The sequence below is a fragment of the Nannospalax galili genome, unplaced genomic scaffold (genome assembly GCF_000622305.1).
Source record: "Nannospalax galili isolate Female #2095 unplaced genomic scaffold, S.galili_v1.0 scaffold459, whole genome shotgun sequence".
Classification (NCBI taxonomy): Eukaryota; Metazoa; Chordata; class Mammalia; order Rodentia; family Spalacidae; genus Nannospalax; species Nannospalax galili.
The window spans coordinates 1,317,496-1,337,389 of NW_008344211.1; the positions used below are offsets into that span (position 1 = coordinate 1,317,496).

The window sequence follows — 19,894 nt, forward strand, 5'->3', positions numbered from 1 at the left end:
ATGAAGAGAAAAAAAGGAGAGACAAGGAAAAGGAGGTAAAGGAAGAAGGGAGGGAGGGAAGGAAGGAGGGAGGGGGAAGGAGGAGAGGGAAGGAGGAGAGGGAGGGAGGATGGAAGCAAGGGAGGGAAGGAGGGAGGAGGGAAGGAGGGAGGAGGGAAGGGGGAGGGAGGGAGGAGGGGGGCTCCATCCACAATTGCAGATGGCCTGTGCTTGGCACAGCTGGAGAGTGAACAGTCACCTGTCCTGTCCACCTCTGGGGAGAGTAGAAGGAGGGAAATGGCCTGGCGACCATGACAGAAACGGCCCGTGTCCACTGTGAGGAGAGCAGAAAGAAAATGATGATGAACGCGTCCTGACGAAGGGCAAACCTGCCCTCAGAGGCCCCAACGTAGTCACCTCACAGCCATGTAATGTGGTCCGGACCTCTTTGCCAACTCGGGATTAGGAAGGCAGGATGGGAAGGTTACCGAGTGACAGGCGCATGATTTATTATCCTTAGGTCATTGGGATTGATTAGAGATGCATTTAAGTATGTATGGAATTCCACCTACTCAACTCTCCCAGAGGCCCAGGGCCGGGTTTAAACGTGGGAGCCAAGATCTCAATGCTGTAGCCAAACTCGTAAGGGGCAGGGGCCAAGCTGAATCCCCTTCAAGGCTGGTGTCATCCCTGCTAATGATGACAGTGTGAGGTTGAGTCTTTTGGCCCATCCAGGACCTATGACCAACACAGCTCTTTCAGCCTGTGATGCGGTGCTGGCCCCACCAACTTAGTTTCTATTCTCTGCTTGGCCTGAGCCAACCTCTTCAACCCTCCCATCCCTTTTTAATCCTTCTGGTATATAGGGTCAACCCCTGGAGGGTTAAGACAGGGAGGGGCTCCTAGTGCAGGGCCACATGGCACAGCAGCCTTTAGCTTACCTCACTGCATCAGGAGGGAACACAGCACCCCTGGGATGAGGCCGCCTAGGACCACCAGAACCAACACCAATGCCAGGTCCAAGGGAGAGATCGTACCATGCCTGGGGGAGGCTCCCATATGCCCGCCCTGGCCTTCCAGTGGTGATCGCCTGGCCTGCCTCCTCTAGACACTCACAAGCACCTTTCAGCCAAGTCGCCCAGCCTTCCCCAGCTGAGAAGTGCCATGGAGCAGGATGCACCTCCACTCATTCAGGGAGGTCCTCCACCGGGGTGAGTGACTCGGGTTTCTGGCCTCTGGCATCTCCTGGTCTGGGTGGGGACTCTCTCTTCCCCTCTGCTGCCTTCCTGGGCTCAGGCTGCTGGGGGCCCTGGCTGTCCAGCCCCACCCAGCAGCTGGAGGCCCTGAAGGCTCAGCCCTGGCCAACAACAGAGGGTTCTGAATGCCCAGACCCTGCCCATCAGTGATGTGTTTCCAGGTGATAGGCCACAGGCCACTTCCTCCAGCCTCCCACAGAAGAGCCACTGGCCTCGTTTCCCAGCCCTGGTGCAATTGCCGCGCCCCTAGCATCAAACAATGTGACTTGAAAACAAAAGCCAAGTCAGATCCCGAGCAGCTTGTTGGCTACGTGGAGTAGGGAGGATTGGGCCTCCTGCCCACACCAGAGGGAGCCAACTCCTGCCTGGCGCTGTGAGGGTGACGAGCCCCTGGGCCTCTAGCTCCCTCTGAAGATGGTGCCCACCCTTAGGCTGGCTCTGGGCTGACTCTGATGGAAACGGGGTGAGGTGAGAAACGGACCAGGGCAGAGGCCCCCCCTTTTGGCAGGTTTATCTCCCGCCACACGGGCTGTGCTCTCTCGGCCCCATCTCCAGGTAGGATCCTGAGCTGCTTGATGAAGCGTGGCTGTCCCACCCTGTTCTTCCCAGAAGAGTGTGATTCCTGTGGGCAGGGCTGAGGCAGGCCATCCGCCATGGTTAGAACAAGAGCCAGACCATCCTTCTCTCCCGGAATTTCTTCCCAGTTTACCAGGAGCAGGGCTAGGAGCTGGGGAGCAATTCCTTGCCAGTCAGTTACCCGCCCCTGCCCTGGGACAGGACGCAGAAGGGGAGGAGAAGGAGGCCCTCTGGGAGCAAACAGTCACCCAAAGCTGCTGCCAGGAGATCCTCTCAAAGGCCAGGCAACACCACCTGTAAGAACAGCTTCCCGCACTTGAGCCTCCATCCCCTCCCCCTAGTGGAACAGCAGACCCAGACCCCACAGCAGGTGTTGCTCATGACCACACCTGCGGCGAGGGATTCTGATGAAAGCCTCCACGTTTGGCTGCTTTGAGCAAATGGCCAGAAAGGGAATTGGTGACCCAGAGAACGGCTGAACGCTTCCAAAGGAGCAAGGCCGATCTCATCGGGAACACCTAATGATGATGGATGCATGCAAGGCATGGAGGGAGGGACCAGCACACGCACCAGAGATGTTGATGGGAGACACTTCTAAGCCCTGGGATCTGCCCTTAAAAGAACAGGGGGAGGTCAGGGAGGGCGAGAACCCCCACCCCCAAGTCCAGAAACTGAATCTCAGAACAGATTCCCAGGCCCGCTTGGCCTGTCCCCTTCAGGACCCCTCAGCTTATGCATAGCGACCCTACAAAGCCGTCTTCACTGCCTTTCCATCCAAGGGCACCACAGATCCAGGAGGGGAGGAGAGACCTGTCACCATCCACAGACTCAGAGCACGCATGAGAAAAACTGCAAGACCACCATGCCTAGTCCCTGCCCAGCTGCTTCTCCAGAACTGTTTACTGCTCTGCGGATCACAGAAGAGACAGGGAGCTGCGTCTCCTCACGCTGAAAGCTGTCAGTAACTTCTCGGCACCTACCTGTATTCATTCGGCCTTCCCCGGGGCCTGTCTGCCGGGTTGTCCGAAATGCTGGCAGTTGTCTTCCAGGCACCTTCAAAAGCCAGCGCTTTAAGGAAGATCACTGACGTGTATGCCTTGGTATGTGTGCGTTAGGGTGTTATCTTCTCTTAAAAGTCACCCTTACCCCAGGGTCACACTGCTAGGAAACTGCAGAGCAGGAGATTGAGCCCAGATCAGCCCACTCCATCCAGAACGGAAAATCACCCACATCTGCATGTCATTGAAGCCTCACTCTGCTCTGTGGAGGAGGACACTCAAGTTCAGCTCACAGGGAGAAAGCAGAAGCTAACCGTACCATACCAACAGGCTGCCTTGGGCTGTCTGGATTCCCCAGGCACACGCCTCCTCCAGGAAGTTTCCAGAGATGCAGCCTACCTCCATGTAGTTACCCCATGACGGTCACCCACCCCCAAGACTGATGCCCACAGCAAGAGAGGGAGGGTACCAACGTCCATGTCCGGAAGGCTCTACCAGCTTCACCAGGATTCCAAGTGGAGCCACCTGGGAAGGAACACCTGGCCCAGGTTTGGGAATGGAGCAGCAGGTGGCTGCTAAGCCGCAGTAGTCCCCACAGAGCGGTACTGAAGAAGAAGGCTCCCACTGTCCATCAGGGCCCTGGGCAGTTCTGTCCTCCATTGTGTCCTGGTCTGTGACTCAGGTGCACACACCTGAATAATTGCTCCCAATGCCCTCAGAGCTTGCCCAAATCTAGTGTGTGAGCCCTGCCTGGGTGGCTGTTCACAGGCAGGTTCCCAGTTCCTCCCCAGCAGATTCTGGGTCTGAGGACCCCAGAGCTCCAGTCTGACTTCATGACAGGGCCCTGAGCTCCCAGTGCTCTAACCTGCCTGCCTAGGCTGGGGTCAGGCTGTGGTCTCATCCGGGGTCAAAGGAATCTCAGGTCACTGAACTTGGACAAGAAAAAAAGTTACCTCATGTCACAGTTGCTGGTCAAAATACGGGATTTCCTTGTGCTGGGAACCGCATGAAGACCTGTCACAGTGTATTCCCAATGACTACACAACCTTCATGCCCTCCACTGTGTGACCACACACAGTTGGTGGGGCACTCGGGGTAGCTCTGCCTTGAAGGCTTCTGCACAGATCTGTGAGGGTGGCTCTTCAAAATCATTAAAACTGCACTCTCAGAAGTATCCACAGGGTGCTCCCAGCCACCTGGGAGGCCACGGCACCCCAGCATCCTGATCCCAGCAGGGCACCACACCGGGTGTGGAAACTGCTCCCTTTGACAATCCTCCTGGGTAGCAGTATGGGCAGAACTCTGGTCTCTCCTTGAAGTTGTGCCCTATATTCAAAAAGGAACCCCCCACCCAGCCACTTCCATGTCCACACTTCCAGAAGGGTGAGTGCCCCACTTCTATGAACACACAAGTGGGTGGAAGCCCAGGGGAGCCAGCTTAAGTGTGGGCCACTACTGGCTTCCTGCAGCCTGGCTGCCTACACTCAGTCAGGGAGCAATGAGAAGGGACTGTGGGAACCAAGAAACCCCTTCCAGAAGCCTCAAGCTACTCAGAGTGCAGAGGGCTCTTTGCTGGAGTGGAGAATTGTCAGTGGGAGCTGCAGTGAACCCAGGAAGGCAGCCAAGGGCAGAGTTCTGAAGCCTGCAGCCCGCACTCAAACACAAGGTCAGCCTCACGCCCCAAACACAAGGTCAGCCTGCACCCCAAACACAAGGTCAGCCTGCACCCCAAACACAAGGTCAGCCTCGTGCCCCAAACACAAGGTCAGCCTCATGCCCCAAACACAAGGTCAGCCTGCACCCCAAACACAAGGTCAGCCTGCACCCCAAACACACAGCTTTGTACTACAAACACAGCCCTGTATCCCTGAAGCCTCACGCCCCAAACACAAGGTCAGCCTCGCGCCCCAAACACAAGGTCAGCCTCATGCCCCAAACACAAGGTCAGCCTGCACCCCAAACACAAGGTCAGCCTGCACCCCAAACACACAGCTTTGTACTACAAACACAGCCCTGTATCCCTGAACACACAGCTACTGCTCACTGAGCACAGTCAGCCTTATAACAGGAACCTGGGGCCCACCCAAGGTCACACAGAGGGATGTGACCGCTCAGAGACTGGAATAATTTCTCCAAGAAAAGATCAGGGCCAGCGAGATGGCTCAGCAGTAAGGGAGCCTGCCACCAAGCCAGAGGACCTGAGTTTGATCCCTGGGACCCACAGGAGAGGAGGAGAGAACTGACTCCCTCAAGTTGTCCTCTGACCCATGTGTATCATGGGATCTGTGTGCGTCCTCTATCAGAGCAGCAAGCTCTTCACTGCTGAGCCACCGCTCCAGCCCCAGAATGTTTCATTTTAAAAATGGCCTTTTAAGTTGCGGACTTGAGTCTCATTTTCAAAATTATTATTAAATGAGGGCTGGAGAGATGACTCAGTGGTTAAGAGCACTGGCTGCTCTTGCAGAGGACCTGGGTTCAGTTCCCAGCACCCACATGGCTACTGACAACCATCCTTAATTCCAGTTCCAGGGGATCTGACGCCCTCTTCTGGCCTCCCTGGGCATCTCACAACACGGGTGCACTTACACACATGCAGACGAAACACTCATATACATAAAGTAAAATAACAAAAATTTTTTAATGAATTTTGGTCCGTGTTAGAACAGAATTGTCAACAGTTTCTGAAGTGCCCCAGATATGCTTCTGCCATTTTTCATAATGGATTTTCAAAGTGCCATTCGTTCTTAGCATTCATGATTATGAAATCTAAGTCAGTCATCTGTGAAAAACCCTGGAGAGCTCCACATACTGCAACCATTCAGCCAAGATTAAGTTTTTTATGTAAAAAGCCAACAAATACCAGTATGCAAATTTGCTTTCACCTAATAAATGTTAAAATTATATGTATGTCAAAGAATTGTGGGGGTCTTTTTCTTTCATTTTTTTATGTGTATGAGTGTTATGCCTGTGTGTGTGTAAGTGAAACCTATGTCATGCAATGCCCACGGAGGACAGACGAGGGCATCAGATACCCTGGAACTGGAGTTACAGATGGTTGTTAGCTACCACGTGGGTGCTAGGATTCAAACCCAGGTCTTCTTTAAGAACAGCCAGTGCTCTTTAAACTTCTGGGCTGGTGAGACAGCTCACTGGGTAAAGGAACTTACCACTAAGCCCAATGACCTGAGTTCAATCCCCAGGACCTGCGTGGTAGAAGGAGAGAACCAAGTCCTGCAAGTTGTCCTTAACCTCCACCCATGCATCCTGGCATAGGCCCTCACACAATAAATCAAGTGTAAAAATAAATTTATGATTTATCATCGTAAGTGTTTTATCTGTATAACTACTCTATATACTTACACACCTGGGGTTGTGTACAAGTTTCTCCAGAGGACATGGGTTGTGAGTATAAAAGGTTTTAGAGGCACTGCTCTAGAGACATCGGGGAAAGCAAAAGGCTCTGGAAGGGTAACCAAGCAGGAGCGTCTGCCTGCCTGATGATGGTCACACTGGCTACACAGGTGCCACCTGCAGACATGGCATGGACACTGACAGCAGAATGGGAGGTCCAGTGATGGTTTGGCTGCCCAACAGGCCTCCAAGGAAAGAGCCCTCACAGCTCAGTGGTGCAAGGTGGGGCAGATGCTGGGGTAGGGTGCACATGCTGGAGGTGGGGTGGAGCAGCTAGGCAGGAAAGCAGAAAAATGGTCGTCTAACCCCAACAGAGACCGACACCAACACAAAAGAGATGGAAACATAAAATGAAAATCCAAATCCTTAGGGTGGGACAGAAGAAAATCTTTTGACCTATGGCCACACAGAATCTCCAGCTAGACCCAAAACATGGTTCCTAAAAAGAAAAACTGGTACATTGTGCTCCATCAAAGCTGAAGACTTGCTCCATGGGCAACCGTTAAAAGGAAGGCCAGACAGTTCAGTGGAAGGAAACCTCCACGGAAGTCCCTTAGACCTCCTCATCTAGAGCACAGTGGGATGTCTCAAAACTTAACAGCAAACAAAATAGATACGTCAACTGGAAAATGGGTGAGAGATAGGAAAGGCTGAAGAAGGTGGGTGCTGCCGGGGAAACAGCACTGCACGAGTCCAGCTGTCGGGAAAGCGCAGGTTACAGCATCTACAGACCCCCACTACTCACCCACCAGGTGGCTGAAACCACCCAGTGACACCAGCAAACACCAGCACCGAGGGGCAGCTGTGCCCCTCTGTGGCTGGGGATGCAGAATAAGGTGGACAGGATGGGCAGGCCGCCATGTCTCCTAAAACTGCACGTGCAGCTGTCACCAAGCTCAGGAGCTGCATGCCTGCCCAGGGGCTGCATGCCTGAGGGGCACGCAGCAAAAAAACAAAGGCACATCGTTCTGTAAAATCCACAAGGTTCCCAGCAGCTGGGTCTGCAAAGGCCCCACACAAGGTAGTTTTCTGGTTGTTGTGACAAAACACCTAAAAAGAAGCAACTTAAGACGTTTACTCTTCTCATGGTTCAAGGGTGTGGTCCGTCACGGCAGGAAAGCACTGTGGCAGGAACGCAAGGCAGCTGGTCACACGGCACCCACAGTCGGGAAGCAGAGAGATGAATGCCGTGCTCAGCTGGCTTCCTCCTTTAATTCAGGGTGGGGCCCCAGTCACTGGGCTGGTGCTGCCCACACTCAGGGTGAGTCTTTCTACCTCAACCAAATCTAGAAACTCTCACAGATAGGTCCAGAGGTTGGTTTGTCTCTTAGGTGATTCTAGATCCTGTCAAGTTGATGGTCACTATTAGCCATCACATGCCCCAACCAGAAACAATCTAAGTGCCCTCCATGGAGAAGCAGATGCCACAGATAATCTGTGTGCCATCCCCGCCTCAGCAGGTCTGCACTCAGGCCATCCAAGGGACTCTGAGTGAGCTCAGACACGAGAATTGCCAAAGGGACAATGAGACTGAGTAAACACGCTTTCAACTCTAACATGACACCAATTCCTTACACAAGCTGAGGGCATCGGGAAGCCTGGGGAACGATACTACCAGAACCTTTCTGCATCAGCAACTCAGACCCCAACATCCTTGCACTGAGCTCCTTCACTGTGGTTTTCTGCCCCTTAGCCTTTATTTTAGTGCTGGGAGAAAACAGAACGCAAACTCTCTGTCCTCCAATCTCCAGGTCATACCTGGCAGGCCTGTGTGAAATCCATTCCAGAAATGCACTGTGATCCATCAACAGCCAGACCCAGGAGTGCCAGGCCCACTAGGAGAGCCACACACAGATGACTGTGAGGTAGAATGGTGCCAAACCCCAGCATGAAGGTCCTCATGTCATGGCTGCTGTTGTACCCACCCCTGCAGTCTGGGGCTCTTCCATAAACATGGTTACTATGAGAAACCATACTCCAAGACCAAGTCCCAGGCCTCACTGTACCTAGACTGCCACCTTGGGGGTCTCAGGACACAGCACCAAAGACAACACAGACCTCTGGCCCTCAGACTATGTGCCATCTCCAGCCCAGGGAGGGGAAGATCCCAGGATGCTCCTTGCTTCCTAAAACAAGGGTTGCCTGGCACCCCAAGGACCTAAAGTGAAAGATACTTGCCTGCTATGGTTTGGCTGTGATGTGTCCTCCCTCCAAAGGCTCCAGTGTGGAGGCCTGGTCCCCAGCTGGTGGCCCTGCTGAGAGGTGATTGGATCCATCAATGCTCAATCCACTGATGAGCCCCTACAGGGATAGGGCTTGTGTGATGAAAGAGGCCCCTGAAGGAGATGTCTTGTCCCTGGACCCTCCTCTCTGTTCTTTCTCCCTGGCAGCCTTGAGGTGAACCGTCTCCTTTGCCACACCCCTCACCATGAGGCTTTGGTCCTTCCCACACACCTAGAAGCAAAGCAGCCAGCCATGGGCCGGCACCTCTGACACTATGACCAAAACAAGCCTTTCTCCATTCATGTTGGTTTTCTCGGGAATTCTGCCACAGCAACAGAAATTAACGCACCCTCCAGGACAGGCACTTCCAGCCACGCAACCATCCGGCACAGCTGTGCCTACACCCCACTGGGCCCCTTCTCAGGTAGCCTCAGCTCAGCTCATTGCTCCCATGTTCACGGATGCCCACGTCTCATTTTCCTGCCCTAACAGAGAATCGGAGCCTCCCAATAACAAAGTTTGTGCCCTGTTAAGTCTCCCGTGATTTCCTGCTCCATCTTACTCTCTTCCTTTCCAGAGCCACGAATCCTAGGTGAGCAGGGGGTAGAACGCTCCTCTCTGCGGTAAGCACAGGGCTGGGAGGAAAGGGCTGGCCAGGGCTCCTTCTCCTCCTGTGACAGCCAGCAGTCACCAGGGTGCCACACCGTGGATGGAGAGGACACCAAGGCCAGAGCTGCCTGTGCCTCCATGCTGGCCAGTGGGCTCAGCGTATCCCCACCCTCCACACACCAGAAACGACCTGTGAGCTAAGTGGGTTAGAGGAGGCAGTCTCTGGATAAGGAAACAGCTGTGATTCTTCTTAAAGAGAGAGGACAGAGGGCACAGAACACCAAAGAGGCCCTGGAGTCTACTGAGACATCCAGACCCTGGCCCTGGGGTAGATAGATGGTTACTTCTCTCTCAGGCTGGACTGCTACAGTTCCAAGGCCATGATAGCCGGGCACCAGGGACTTACTACTCAAGGCATCGGAAATGTGTTGAGGCCCTACATCACCTCACAGAAATAAGACAGTGTGGGGCACACTGGGTCCCTCAGAGGCTCCAGGGGGCTCTTTCCTGCCTTCTTTGGGTCCAGGGGGCCCTGGCATCTTGTAGTCACATCATATCAGCTTCTGCCCTGTTGCTGTGTGGCCACTCCCCACACTTTCAAATGCCTTCTGGTAATGACCCTTACTGTTACACAGGAGGCCTGGGTGCTCCAGATAGACCTTTCTCCAGCTGGAATTCCCACCTGCAGATCCATTTGACATGAAAGGGAATGGTTACTGGTTGAGTCGGGACATCTTGGTGCTGATGTGCAGCTTAGCCCTGTCACCTCTTCTCACAGCGGGGAGGTCGCAATTCCACCCTGGTGGGCAGAGGGAGCAGGCCAAGATGCCTGACAGAGGCAGAGCCGAGGCAGAGGGTACTGTGATAAGGTTCCTGCCCCTGTTCTCTTCACTGCAGTACTGAGTGCGTAAGCCCTACCCTGAGATCGAGGGGCCCTCAGAGCTGACAATGAGTATCCCCTATTGAGAATGGAACTCAGACCATGTCTCCCAAAGCAGCCAATGGGACCCTCTCCAGACAAGTAGCTTTGACCAGATGGCTCTCATGGACAACAGGGGCAGCTGTGGCAATGCACCTCAGTCACTACCACATGAAAAGCACTGCTCTGCCCACCCTGCACCTTGATTTTGTGGCTTGAATCTAAGAGCAGCCAGGGCCAGGCCAGCCCAACTTTGTCTTTAGGGGAAGAGCAGGACAGGGAAAACCACTAAGACCAGAGGGAGAGGCAGGGGTTGGGGCAGATGACCTTCAGGGGCAGCATTGTCAGAAGAGACTCTCATCACCTTAGATGGGAAGGGACTGGCCTTCTGTCCCTTGCTGTGGTCACAAGTACTGCCTGAATTGCCCTTTGTTAAAAAAAAAAAAAAGATTACTTTTAATTATGGATGTATGTGTGTCTCTCTGTGAAGGTATGTGCATACGTAAGTACAGTGCCTGTGGAGGCCAGAAGGGGGCATCAGAGCCCCTGGAGCTGGACTTCCAGGTGGTTGTGAGCTGCCCAACATGGGTTGGGAATTGAACTCAGGTCCTCTGCAAAAGCTCTTACCTATTGAGCCACCTCTCCAGCCACTGACTGGCTTTTCCGTTGCTATTGTTCTTTGTTTGATCAGGCCAATCAGCGGCCTAAGAGATGACCCAGTGGTTAGGGTAGAAGCTTTCGCAGAGGACCTGAGTTCCCACTGAATTGACTTTTAAAGGAAAAGCCTGACCATCCAAAGGAACCTGATCAGATGGCTGAGAAACAGAAAAACAGATGATACTGAAAGTTCTAGAACACAGGCATTACGAGCCAGACTTTGCTCCCTCGAAAGCACACAAGGTTTTTCCCCCAGTTAGACAGCCAGTTGCAGATGTGGGGTTCCTGTGAAAACTCTTTCTGAGGAGTCCCCCTGCCAGTGCCATGTAGTCATCGCACACAGTGGGATGTGCAGGCAGGACGTACAGGAAGAAGGACATAGCTCCTCTGCTGCCCTGATTTCAGATGTGGGGCTCAGGGGAGGTTGAGCTGCCTGGACGCTGTCACTTTCCCATTCTGTCTCCCTCTATGGGGACCCGGCCAGCAAGGACACACACTGTGCAGGCCAAACCTTGTCAACTGCTCGCTGTGGGGTAGTGGTTTTAGAACCTTGATTACTCAGGGGTAGCTGACCTGAGGGAGCACCCTGACCTGAGGGAAGACTGCCTCTCAGCTGCCTGGAAGCAGGCTGCTGTGCTCATGCCAAGACTGCAGCCTGAAACTTCCAAGAAGCCTCCTGGGGCCTGGCAGTGTAGCTGGTCCAAGGATCTATCTTCATGTCCACTCGTGAGCTGGTTGGTGCAAGGTCTGGCCTCTGGCAGCGGCCCGGCCCTGACTTCCGGAGTCCCATCCATGACTTCTGCTGACTATATTCACACACACAGCGCACTTGCTGTGACCCTCTCCCCATCATGTGACAGACCTGACTACTCAGTCACCCAAACACAGGTGGAACCTTGAAACTGCACAGCACTGCACCCCTCCAGTGCCTCATTCTGTGTCCACCGACACTCACTTTGCCTGAGATGGTTGGGCCTCACATGCATGCCTCCAGCTCTATTTTCAGATCCTCCCAGGACTCTGGGTGTGGCTCAGTTGGTATAGTGTCTGCCTCGCATGCAGGAAGCCCTGGGTTCCTCCCAGCACCACATAAGCTGGGCATGCTGTCCCACACCTATAATCTCAACACTTGGGAGGTGGAGGCAGGAGATCAGAAGTTCAAGGCCATACATACTTTGCTTCATAGTGAATTTGACACCACCCTGAGCTACATGAGACCCCGTTTCAAAAAAATGCCCCCAGAATCCTCATGGGTTACAGAGACCTTTAACACTTTCAAGGGTCAAACCCCACATAATGGTCAAGCGGCTCCTCTCCAGGAGAAAAATAGCCAGAGGCCATGCACTGAATGCAAACAGCAGCTCAGGCCTAAAGACCATCTACCCAGAAGACACAGGTGCATAGCCCTCCCATGACCAGGTAGGGATCTGGGATATCTTGGCAGGGCAAATGGAGACAGACAACGGGGTCACCAATGCAAGGGTGGAACTGGCCACGCCGGAGGAGGCAACGCGAGCTGAGCTTCCCTAGAGGTGGTCTGAAGTCTTGCTGGCCCTGAGCAAATGCTCAGACTCATGCAGGGTGAAGGCTACATGCATGAAGCCCAGTGCATAACACTGTGAGAACAGCCAGGCATACGGGCCACAGGCTGTGTGATCCCACGTAAGATGTGTCCAGATGACACAGACAGAAGATATGAAGCCAAGAGCCAAGGCTGGCTCTTAATGAAGATGGGGTTCTATCTGGAGTGACAGACTATCCCAGGGAGAGTGGTAATAGGTACCTGACTCTGTGAGTGCAAAGAAACCACAGAAACTGTGCACTCCTGGGGTGAACTGTGCAGGACGTGAATTGTATCTCAATAAATTTTTTTAGTGTTCCATCTGGAAGGCAGATGCTTCACAGTGGGATGACCCTCAGCCTCAGGCGGGGCTCAGCAGCTTCCTGGCCAGGTGGCCCTGGCCAGTGTCCACGCCACTCTGAGGTCCAATTTCTTTGACCATAAACTGAGGTTATGGCTATTTGCCTTACTCATTATTTGGGGCTCTGGTGAGGATGCGAAGATGCCAGAAAAACAGCCTGGGATCTGGGAGACAACAAGGCCAGGAGCTCAAAGGGCAGCCCTGGACACTTCTCAGATGCTCTTCAACTAAGCACCTCATGGGTGATTCGCATTCATGCCACCTGAGCCCCAGCCAGCTACTCTGACCAGCTGGGAACCATTTCTAGCCTCACCAGTCACAGAGGCCGAAGCCCCAGACTGGTCAGAAGAACTCACTCAGGAAAGTGCCTCTACACACAAATGATCACACTGGATCAGTCAAAGAGGACTTTGAGGACAAACAAGGCAGTGAGAGACCCCTCTTGTGAATTCAAGCTGGTTCCAAGAGAGGTGCAGCCCTAAACAGAGGTGGTACCCAAGGCTCACCAGCACAGGGCTCAACCCACAGAGGAATACACCTAGTGCACACCCTCGTTCTTCCTGTACCCGAGGGGGGGGGCTGCCCAAATCCCCCTCTCCCCAGGCTCCTGTACTACAATGGGGAACAACCACCATCCATCCAGCCTCAGAGCAATCACGGAATCAGAGGCAGGAGCAGAATGGACACTCAAACCAACTCACCATTGGGGGCCAGAGACTGAAGGGCTGCAGGTCGCAGCTCAGGACAGTCTCAGGATGCTGTCCATTATGACACCACTCCCCAAGAAGGAAGAGCTGTGGAAACCTTCATGTGCACACAAAGCTGAGGGGACAAGGCGGTTGCGGGAGGCAGGGACCGAACGCACTCTCACACCACCAGAGAGGGTGCTTGTCCTTACCAGCACAATGAGCACCAGGTCGGATAGGAGTCACACAGCAGCTGGACACAGGGAAGGACACAGGACACACCAATCCCTTCTATTTCAGCATCTGCCATTTGACCACCAAAGAGGACCTGTCAGATGGAGGTGAAGGTGCTCGGAGAATACCGTGTTCTTGTGCTGACCACACTAACTGCTGACTTTTGCCTGTGGTTTTAAAAAGCCACCTATGCCCTCTTGGTACTGATGCCAGAGGACCAAGGAATCATGGGCACACAGGGATGGCGCACACGCACGCACACACACACACCCCGGATTTCTGCACACAGTGGAACCATCCTTTGGGGGAATGCAAAGCTGATGCTGAGCATGGCCTTGGGCGAGTCTCCCGTGCTTTACTTCCTCTAAGATTTTCCAGTAAGAGCCGGGATCCTGTTCCTCACTGCTGATACCACTAAGCGGAGAAGCACCCAGAAAGACCCCAGGCAGTGGGGTTCTGGCTCAGCTGGTGCCTACGGCAGAGCCTTCCAAGGAAGTTCCAGGAAGTTTATGCTCAGAAACCGCAACTGTCACTTTCGTTCGTGGCCCAACTTGGTAATGGGAAGCAGACACTTCAAATAACTACCAGGAGGGCCTGCTTTGAGTCCTGTCCAAGGAAAACGGTTGGGAACAGACCAGTACTTAGAAATATTGTAAAAACGGGTGGTTAATGGGAGCGTATACCTAAAGTAGATCATATGTGGTTATAAACTGTCTGATCTGGTTGGCGGATCGGAAGGTTAGGGACGCCCAGGCCTCCTGCCCCTCTATTTGGTCAAAAGAACCGTAATAAGAGGCATATTTAACACAGTGTACAGCTAACCGAGTTTGTTTGTGGCACCAAAACCCTGGTACAGACAGATAAGCTTGACACCTGGAAAGGCATCACAGGAGAAATCAAAACAGCCAACGGAGAGGCGCACAGAGCTCTCTTCCTATGAAACGGATCTGCCTTCTGGGCCCCAAGCCTTTGGTCCAGCAACTGGAATTTCAACAGGAAAACAAAATGCTTTGTTTTGCCTTGAAGATGTTTCCAGATTTCAAGCTCACATGACTGGCTTGCAAGTCTGAATACATTAATAATAAGAAACACAGATTGCCCTGCCCGCAGCAGATCCTAGCCTGATGGCAGCCCAAACTTCTGCTGCCCACAAAGTCAATGCCCAACGCTGCACTTACCCAGGAGGGAGCCGTGGTGTGGCTGCCGTGGGATTGCACTGGGACAGCTACCCTTGAGGCCGGCGATGGCGACCTCGGTGCCCACAGCGGCCGAAGCGTGTCTGGGTCTGTATCTTCCTCATTTGGTCTGGCTCTCAGCTGGGAAGTCTCAAGTTCCAGGCAGCCTGGGATTCCCTCTCCACTCACAGACACTTAACCCTGCTGTGCCTGGGGGGAAGGGGTCTGGACTGAGCTGTCTTCTCCATCCAGGCTTGGAGGCTGCTGCCCTCACAGGCTAAGCATCCGTCTGGCTTCCCTTCTCAATCCCCAGGAACCCAAACACGTGGCTAGGTTGCAGGAGGCGCGACTTCTCAAGGGTGGGTGGATTCCCAAAGGCTGCCTCTCCTTTCAGAGGAAACGGGGGTGCACCTGCTGGCAGGGAATTTAAACGGCCCTCGCTTGCGGGGGAGCAGTCAATTTTCACTTGTGTCTTGGGGAGGGGTCACCCTCTGCAGAAGGACATCCCCAAGATAGTTAATGCTCAGACTCCACCTTGGATTAAGGGGCACTGTGGGGAACCCCACCTTACTCATTTCTCTATAGGGACCTCAGACTGCCCTGGTACCTCCAGAACCTGCAAGTCAGCTCCTGCCTGTGCAAATTAAGACGAAGCTGTCCTGATTGCTGATGGCCCGTGGCATGGGGCAGAGTCACACAGGCTTCTCTCTGAGCTGAGTGGCCTGTTCTGTCCACTTGAAGCATCCCTGGTGCTCATGAACTACCAGGGAAACTGAGTCACCAGTCATAACTTATCTGGATGGGGGCAGGGTGTGATAATGGTGTTTGCAAAGAAAACAGAAAGCAGCCCTGGGGGCTAACCGGGCCTCAGGTGCATCCCAAGGCAGAGCCCTGGTCTCCACTCCGCTCAGTTGTTTTAGACGTTCTCAGTTCTCCGCAGTGAAAGGTCAGGGCAGCACTGTCAGGAGAGGAACTGCCAGCTCCTGCTTTCACCTGGCTTCTCCCTTCACCCAGTTCATCCTTTCTGTGAAATTCTTTTTCCACGTTTCTGTCTCAAGCCTTACCCTCCCGCAGGACTGTATTCCAGGCCCTTTCATCTGCCTGATGCTCCCGAACAACCCCTGTGCCCTGGGGGCTGCAGTCCGGAGCGCAGTCCTGGGTGTGCTCTGAACAGGACTAAGTGGGAGGCCGAGGCAGGCGTGCCATGTTACAACTGACAAGTCATTTTTGCTAATGCAAGAATGCTCTGCATCCTGGTCACTCGGTGAGTGACCTCATGCTGTGCTTGGGGTCAGGGACCTACCAAGAGCCATGCTGCCAGAAAGAGATCTGGAGTAGAAGGGGATGTCTGGGGGCAGCAGGGCAGACCTGGCACAAGTGGTATGGAGAGGGGTTGCTCACTCAGATCCCCAACCTCGTTTCTCCCAGGACTCCTTCAGGCTCCAAATGTTTGACCTTGAGCCCCTGGCAAGGGCAGGAACAGCCACGGCAAGTGTGCTGGATAGCTTTAGTGTCAACCTGACACACCTGGGTTGAGGGAGCCTCAGTTGATGAATGACCTCCATTGGTCTGGCATGTGGCCATGTCTGTGGGACATCGTCTTGATTATTGAATGATGTGGGAGAGCCCAGCCCACTGTGGGTGGTGCCACCCCTGGGCTGGTGGGCCTGTATTGTGTAAGAAAGCAAGTAAGCACAGGTCAGGGAGTAAGCCAGTAAGCAACAATCCTCCATGGCCTGTGCTCCAGCTCCTGCCTCCAGGTTCCTGCCCTGAATTCCTACCTTGGGCTCCCTCAGTGATGAACTGTGACCCAGAAGATGTAAGCTGAATAACAGCCCCCCCAACCCCGCCAGGTTGGAATTAGAGTGTTTTGTCACTGCAATGGAGAAACAAACTAGAACAGCAAGTAAGTGCACAAATTCATGTATGTAACGCACACAGGCACAAACTCATGTATATGATGCTCATCCTCTAATTCATCTCTCATTTATTTGGGGGTGAAATTTAACATAAAATTTGCTTTCTAAGATGGCAGCCACTGGCATTTGGCCCAAGTTATAGCACCACTTCTAAATGAGCTCTATTTCAAGTCATACCATTACCAAAGTGCCTTCATCCCCTCAAAAATGATCCCACACCCTCTACTTGCCCACCTGACCCTGCTGATCCTGTATCTTGATCATACCATCCCATCCTCTGCCCAAACCTGATGTCCACCAACCTGCTCTCTCTGTGAAGTGACCTATTGTGCTGAACAGGTCACGTACATCGTGGTCTTTGTAGCTGGCTTCTGTCCCTTGGCACAGGTCCTCCGGGCCCCCCACTGTATAGCATGGGCCACCGCTTCATCCCATTTCATAGCAGGGCCACACATCAAGAGCACAGGGCTGCTGCCAACTCCTGGTGTTCTGAGGAGCTCTGGCCATAGAAGTCCCTCCTCATCTGTGTGCGACAGTTCCCTAGAGTTCCAGCTGAAGTTGGCCTGCTCGTCGGCACACTCCCAACGGTTCTACTTGCCCAGTGATTCCATCTTGGCGGGTCTTAAGAGAATTCTCTGGCCTACCTTACCCTGGGTGTTTGTCCCATCTAGGGACTGAGTGACAGGTGGGCTCACCCTCTGTGCACAACACTGAAGGAGGAGAGACCCGCCCACTGTCCTTCCGGAGGCTGGGTCGACCGGACACTCAGAAGGTGGATCTCCATGCTGAGAAATGGTATATTTCAGGTTCTGAGCCCCAGTGGCTCATGCCCTTGGGTCAGGACATGCCCTCAGGCTGGCCTCTGTGGTTCTCATGAGACCAGGGCACCCAGGGTATTGTAGAGGCTCCCTCTCATCCCATGGATGCCCAGTATTTGTGCGGACTACAGGACATGGAAATGGCCGGGGGGGTGTAGAGTGTGCACTCACCAGGCATGATAAACTTGTGTGGCAAGACCCCTACTTCAATTTATGACCCCAGGATGGTGAATGAGAACAAGAAATGTTCTGGGGTAACCTGCTCAACACAATGCTCTGTGGGTCACTGTCTAGAGAGGGACAGGCCAGGCTGGCATAGGCTGCTACTTGGAAGTTGGGCCCGGCCGTGTCATGGCAGTGGCTGTGCCTCCTCCAGTGACCACACGACCACCCCGCAATGACCACTCTGCTGTTCTCCCTCAGGGCCTACATGGCTATCCCATTCAGTAGCATGTTGCTACCTCCTGGCAAGGGTGACAGCTGGGCCCACGCCCTCCCCTCGCCACCCCAGGGGCAGGAGAGCAGAGGCTGCAGCTGAAAGCAGGGACCTGGGCAAGATCCTGTGCCTGCATCACTGACTGTGAGAGGGGAACAGGGTTTCTCTCCTGGAGCCCTGACTTGGGGAGGGGAGCACCACAGGTCTTCCCTCTGCTGTGCCCATGCCCTGGGACATCCCAGCAGAAAACCTCCTCTCCCAGTTCTGCAGGCTGGAAGTCCCAAATCCAGGTGTCAGGGCTGCCCCCTCCAAGGGCTCCAGGCCTCCCTGCCTCTCCTAGCTCCTGGTTGTACCAGTGTCCTGACTCATAACTGGCTCACTGCGTCCGTCTTCAGGGACTTCTCTCCTGTTCCAGATGACCTCCTTACCTCAGTCACATCTGCACAGATCATTTCCAGAGAAGGCCACACCCAGGAGTTTACCCACCAGGGCCAGGACTGAGTCTCGACTTCTCAGCACTGCGACAGACACCTCACTAAACTTAAGGGTCTGTACTTACCTTTCTCATTACTGTGATAAGACATCGTAGCTCATGGTTCAAGGTACAGTCCGTCACAACGGGGACGTCAGGAAGCAGAGAGCAGTGAACGAGGAGCTCAGCTCACTTTCTGTTTTATTATTTAAGATTTATTTAATTTTGAACTGTGTAGGTGTGTGTATGTGCACATAAGTGTGGATGCCGGCCGAGGTCAGAGGCATCCCATCTCCTGGAGCTGGGGTGACAAGCAGTTGTTAGCCACCCAATGCGGGTGCTGGGAACTGAACCCAGGCCCTCTGCAAGAGCAGCCAATGCTCTTAACTGCTGAGTTGTCCCTCTAGCCACCTTTTTGTTTTTCAGTCCTAGACTGCTGCCCACGGGGTGGTGCTGGCCATAATAGGCATGTTTTCCAACCTCAGTTAACCTACTCTGGATAATCCCTCACAGGTACAATCTCAGGCTTCCGGCTGGTGATTCTAGATCCTGTTAGGTTGACAACCAGTTTTAACTATCACAGGGAGAAGAAGGGCTTTTTGTGTTCTGGATTTCAATCCCTTATAGAGGAGCAGAGCTGCTTATGTTATGGTGACTGGGGAGGGAGGGGGAGGAGGGGAGAGCATCAATATGATCTCCTATGTTCTTAGACTTAACCACTCACTCCCCCCTTCTATTTTTTGGCAGAGTCAGGCTAACTCCTGACCTGCTTCGTCTTCCCGGGTGCTGGGGTTACAGGCACGTCCTGCCTCACCACGTTCACCTCTTCTCTCCCTTTAACTCCGTTCAGGTCCTGGGGCAGGTCTTTCCCATTTAATTAATCATCTCTGAAAACATCAGAGGGCCCAGTCCCTCACAAACACACCCAGAGACACACCTTACTTATCTCTACGTGCCTACCCATTACCCCGTGGGGCAGAGGCCCCGTGTGGGCCAGACTCTGCTCTGATTGACTATGTGTGGCAGGAAACACAGGGTGCACCTGTGGCTGCTGAGGGACGGCCATGCTGCCAGCTGATGCCCATCTGACTGTTCAGACTTGGGCCTTCCACGCTCTGGAACTAAACCACCCTACCCGGCAGCAGACCTCGTGAGCACGGGGCATCACTGGCCTCCCAGAAGAGAACAGGAGTGGAGTGGTAGGGACAACTGTGATCCTAGAAATCAGCACGTTAGCCACCCTCAATCAGAGGCTCTCTCTCAGCTGTTTTGCCAAAGCACCATCTCCACTCACCCCTCAACTTCAACCTGGGACTGCCAGCCCTGGCCCCGGCCCCGGCCCCTGCCCCCACCGTTCTGGAAGCCAGTAAAGGAGCACACCCCACATCAGCCCCTGCCACTACTGCTTGTCATCGAATCATACCTCACTATTGAGCTTTGTGGCTTTTCAACTTGTTCTGAATGACCTAGTGAAGACCAGAACCCAGTCCAGCAGGAGACCCTGGGTGGTTCCGCCAGGGCCTCCAGCAAGGGATGTCCCTACCCGTAAACCACAGGCTGTAAGCGGCCACCGCCAGCATGCGAGGCGGGGGGGGGGGGGGGGC

General features: G+C 53.8%; 2 long non-coding RNA genes across 2 annotated transcripts in view; one reads left to right on the plus strand and one right to left on the minus strand.

Annotated features, from left to right (window-relative positions):
• The window catches only part of LOC115071616, a 1,784-nt gene extending 495 nt beyond the window's left edge, over positions 1-1,289 (minus strand). The window contains exons 1-2 of the long non-coding RNA XR_003850727.1: positions 1,102-1,289; positions 239-313 (exon numbers count right to left, since the gene is read on the minus strand). This is a non-coding gene — a long non-coding RNA (uncharacterized LOC115071616). The remainder of the gene's footprint in view (positions 1-238; positions 314-1,101) is intronic.
• Positions 1,290-1,505: 216 nt separating this feature from the next.
• Positions 1,506-4,133, plus strand: LOC115071615. The gene is made up of 2 exons (XR_003850726.1): positions 1,506-1,703; positions 2,591-4,133. It is a non-coding gene; the product is annotated as an uncharacterized LOC115071615 (long non-coding RNA).
• The last annotated feature ends 15,761 nt before the right edge of the window (positions 4,134-19,894 follow it).